This window comes from Triticum dicoccoides, chromosome 1B (assembly GCF_002162155.2).
Source record: "Triticum dicoccoides isolate Atlit2015 ecotype Zavitan chromosome 1B, WEW_v2.0, whole genome shotgun sequence".
Taxonomy (NCBI): Eukaryota; Viridiplantae; Streptophyta; class Magnoliopsida; order Poales; family Poaceae; genus Triticum; species Triticum dicoccoides.
Genome location: NC_041381.1, coordinates 101,407,109 through 101,412,194, shown reverse-complemented (window position 1 = coordinate 101,412,194; position 5,086 = coordinate 101,407,109). Strand labels below are relative to the sequence as shown.

The following is a 5,086-nucleotide window of genomic DNA, read 5'->3' as shown; positions in this document are numbered from 1 at the left end:
CCGGGCAACTCTACGGGGTGGCTCCGATGACGACGGGGTCCAGCAGCGTCGGGGCGGTGGGTGACGCGGTCGGCTCGGGCGAAGGGCGAAGGGGTCGGAGACGGACGGCGCCGGTGAGGGGGCTTCGGCACCGAGCAAAGGGCGAGCCCCCGATCTCGATCCAGATCGGGGGGGAAGAAAGCGAGGTGGAGTGGGGGGTTGCGTGGTGGTTGTGGGTTAGGGTTTCGAGGATGGGAGGATAAGGGAAGTGGGGTGGTCGGTTGGGCTAGTGGCCTGCTGGCTAGCTGGGCCATTCGGCCCAGGGGGAGGGGGGATTTCTTCCTTTTTCTCTTTTGTTTAAGTTTTTGTTTTTATTTATTTTCTGTTTATTAGCTTCCTATTTTATTTACTATTTATATTTGTTTTATAAAATATATAAGTAGTACCAAAATTGGTGTTTCAAAATACCCCGATGCCACAAAAAGTTTGGTGACAAACTAAAACTGTTTAGTATTTTATTAATTGTAAAAGCCATGTAATTAATTGTTTTTGCTACTGTCATAATTATTTTAGAGCCTTTAAACACTTCTTCAGAGTTTGGTATCGCCACCACAATTACCTATGATTTATCTGACACATTTAGGACAATTTTGTTTTAGCGTTTCAAAACTTTTGTTGTTTGCTTGATTTTGAATTTGGATTTTGATGAGTTTTGAACTAATGCGGAATTAGCAATAGTAACAGAGGTGACATGGTATCATTAGCAGAGGTTCACTGTAGCTTAATTATCCGGGCGTCATACCCATTCTCAACCCCCGAACGATCTGCCGCTTCCTCGACCTGCCTCGGCGCCACTTCTTCGATCTGCCTCGGCGTCGTTTGGATCGTTGCGGCGACGACTTCGTCGGTTTTCAGCTCCGGCACCTACATCCTGAAGGAGTACAATCTCGTGTCTGGTATGGATCTGAACGCCCACCCCTTCCCTGATCTGACTGCTAGGAATTCTATGGGGTGCATGCTAGGTGAAACATCACTGTACCGATGCAAGGGTGGAGACAGGGAGGGGCGAGCAGGGGTCAGACCCCTGCCAATCGCTCGCCCCCCTCAACAATTCGTAGGACAGTGTGTACTGTAGATGCCTAATGGCCGCAGCTAATTGCGTAATTATCCCATACGTAGACAAATAATTAAACAATCACTGATGTAGAAAAGCCCATAAACCATGTACGGTTGTGTCTGACTATAGTTTTGCCATGTACTGTTCTACACTTCTGCTAGATCGATCCACTGACTATTGTTTAAATCTGATCAGACTTCTTGAGAAATATGACAGACCTTAAACTAGTTAACTTGATCATACTTCTTGAGAAATATGACAGACCTTAAACTGGTTAATCATGATCAAACCCTACTCTACTCTTCGATTAGATGCAGCCGATCTACTGCAACAGTTTTAACTGCGTAAATTGAACCATTAGATCAAAATACTGAAATTAGGAACAGAGAAAATGCTTAAGATTTTGTTTTCCCTTCTGTTTACGGAAGCAGTCAACATCATCAGTTCCTCTACTTGTAGGAGCATCTAGCTTCTTTGAAGATTTTGACAGCTCACCCATCTTTAAATTATTTGGTATATTTGCATTTCAGTCAATTTTTCAGTGTCTCTGACGTAGTGATGGATTTTATATCGCCCCGAATAGTTGGCCTGATGTAGCAATATCATGGCGAACATCCATACTAATATTATTCGTTGGCACACTGGCCACCTTGGCTGTTGCTTCTTAAACGACTTATTGGGATGACACGTGAGGCAACATGTCGCTGCTCTTCTATCACCTAGTGCTTAACATAATGTTAGCTGTCGGTTGAATAATGCTCAGTTTGCATAATCTGTACACTTTTTAACTTAAACATGTCCCGAATCCATATGTCGACAGTGTTATATCTGAGTGTGGGTGTGGCTGGACCCATGGTCTTGTACCTCATCTCTCTCTTTTGAGTTATAATAAGGTGATAGTGCACTGACGTGCTACTGTGTACTTCTCTGCCCTCTTCATTCACATGTCTATTGGCAAATTAAATTGTCAATGTTATGTCATTAGTTAATTTGTCTTTACTTGTAATGGTTTAATCGACATTTTTATATATATCTAGGATGGCGACGGACATGTTGACCATATACCTGCACTATGAAGATACAAATCAGGAAGCCAAAATTTTACAATGATCCATGATGAGGCGTCATGTCTCGTATTATGACTTAATCTTGATGATCGAGGAAGTTGGCTTTCAGGCAATTGACTTTCTGTACTATGAAAAAAAAACCGTCTAGGCAGCTCCTACTTAGTTCACATTTACGATCCCTTTCTGTACCTTGTTATTGATTCTGTGCTAGAGGTAATTTTTGTACCTTTTGAGTTTTGAAGTTGTAGCTTTCTGTAGCTTCAAGGTATGAATACCATTCCATCTAATATTATTGTATCTTGGTAGGTGAGGGAAACGAGGGATCTTACGGGTGAATCTGTTTCAAGACCGAACCAGCAAGGGACTAGAACTGCACACCCACACCTAGCTCGCTCAAAAAGAAGGCGCACTTCTTTCATCAAGGTAAAGATTCACCAAGGAGCATGGTTTACTGCACCCAAATTCCCAACCCAAACCACATTATGATGCCTGCTTGAAAAATGGATTTTGTTACAAATTTTGCTCAATCTGCTATATGCAAGTAAAGGATACATTTAACCAAGCATGAGCAAGCGAGGTGACCTTGGGCGTTAGACTTTGTTGCCAGGTCTAGTTTATTTAGTTTTTTAGGGCACCTTACTGGGCTGAAATTAAAAAGATCTCATATTGTTCATGCAAATTATATTATCATTTCGTAGAATGCTAATATTGATCATAATATAGGCTGCCTCCAAAGTGATTTTAAAGACTTCAACGTATCCCAACAAGCGGAATGTTGCGTATGGTACTATTCGGAGTACTGATCCAAGAACTAAGGTTGGTGGTATTGAGTTAGGTGCTGAATTTGCCCTTGTGCGCATAGATCAACCTATAGTTGATAATGAGGAGTTGGTAAGGGAAGTTTCTGATTGCAAGACAATTGGTGAGGCTTTCACTTCATGATACTTAACTTCCTGGCCTTCAGCTTTTATAAGTTCAAATCTTCCCTTCCACATTCTGAAATAATATTTGTGTACATTTAATCACAATTATCTAAGCTGCAATTTTCTTTTACAGATTCAAGACAAGGATAGTTGAGTTGCAGCTTAATTCTTGGATCAAGAAGCAAACAAAATTTGAAGATTTAAGCTACAAATAGTTGCAGTTTACATTGATAGATTTAAAATTGTAATATCATCCACAAGATCTTTTTATTTCGCCGAACTGATGCAAATGCTATGGTGTAATATTCTCCATAGTTGTGTTTCCTATGATCAAAATGATATGATTGATATCTTTATTGTAATACGTATGTATCATACACTCTTGTATATTCGTAAAAATATCTTCATATGAATTTCTATATGTGTTGTGCTCAGTTTCATTATCATTTTGACGATGCCAAGCATAACTATAAAATGACTAACTATTTATGCAATTGCATCGATTTTATTAAATAAATTTATATTTCATAAAATGGGTATTGAATTTTGTGGTTAATAATAAAAAACAAATACATTAATTATGTTACCATATTGATATAGCGGTGTTACTGATGGTGTTACTATAGCTACAAAATTTGTTACTAGAGTAATTGACTACTATAATTATAGTGTTACGATACGTGGATATTATGCTACTAGTTGTGTTCCGATGCAAAAAAATGTGTTACCAGTTGTGTCACTGTAGTTACAGAAACATGTTACCACTGATGTTACGTCCATGAAAATATGTTACTAACGGTGTTACTATAATTACAAAAATGTGTTACCGGTGTGTTCGGTAACACATAACGCACATGTTACTGTAATGCAACTGTAACACATTTTTTAACATATGGTAACAATTATTATGTGTGACAGTTGACACCACTTAGTAACACGGTCTAATGGAACACATTTCAAACTGTGTTACTATATGGCCTAGTAACACACTTTTGGGCCTATAGTAACACAAGACGGTGTTACCAAAGGTATGTCCTCTTGTAGTGCCCCGTTGGAGGGGAAGAGGCTTCTTCTTCTTCTTCTTCCTCCTCCTCGTCTTCCGAGGCGGAGGGTATGTTGGGGTTGTCGGGCGATGAACCCGACACCACCAGGCGCCCGGGAGCTCTTTCGAGTCCCCGTGGCCTTCTTATTGGCCTTCTTCTCCGGCACCACGTGAGGTGCCGGAACCAGCAGCTTCGTTAAACGAGCGTCCGCTGGGTCCTCGGGCAAAGGAGCCACACAGTTGATCTGTCCGGCCTTCTTCTGCCACTCCTGTTAAAGGGATGGGGGTTTAGATCCCGCATAGAATCAAATCTATGGAAAACAGATACCCCGTAATGGGAAAATTAGCTCACCGCGTTGGCTTGGCGCTTGGCGCAGAATCCGCGATCCTCGGTGACGGGAGGGGAGACCTCGGAGCTCTTGAATAGCACCTTCCATGCATCCTCGTGCTTTGTGTCAAAGAGCCGGGACAGAGTCTGGTGCTGGGCCGGGTCGAACTCCCACAAGTTGAAAGCCCGTCGTTGACACAGGAGAATCCGGTGGAAGAGCATGACCTGGACTATGGTGACAAGTTTAACCTTCCTGCTAATCAGGTCTTTGATGCAGGTTTGAAGTCTGGTCACTTCTGCCGAGTTACCCCACGACAGGCCCGTCTCTTTCCAAGACGTGAGTCGTGTGGGAATGCCAGATTGGAATTCGGGGGCCGCTGCCCATTCAGGGTCACGCGGCTCGGTGATGTAGAACCACCCCGATTGCCACCCTTTGATGGTCTCTACGAAGGCGCCCTCGAGCCATGTAACATTGGGTATCTTGCCCACCATGGCGCCTCCGCACTCCGCTTGGCGGCCGCCCACGACCTTCGGCTTGACGTTGAAGATCTTTAGCCATAGGCCAAAGTGAGGCTGGATGCGGAGGAAGGCCTCGCACACGACAATAAACGCCGAGATGTTGAGGATGAA

At 42.8% G+C, this 5,086-nt stretch overlaps 1 long non-coding RNA gene across 1 annotated transcript; it reads left to right on the top strand.

The window, feature by feature from the left end:
• Positions 1–838: 838 nt before the first annotated feature.
• LOC119302064 lies at positions 839–2,799 on the top strand. Its single transcript, XR_005147324.1, has 3 exons — positions 839–935; positions 2,134–2,376; positions 2,470–2,799. It is a non-coding gene; the product is annotated as an uncharacterized LOC119302064 (long non-coding RNA).
• Positions 2,800–5,086: the final 2,287 nt, after the last annotated feature.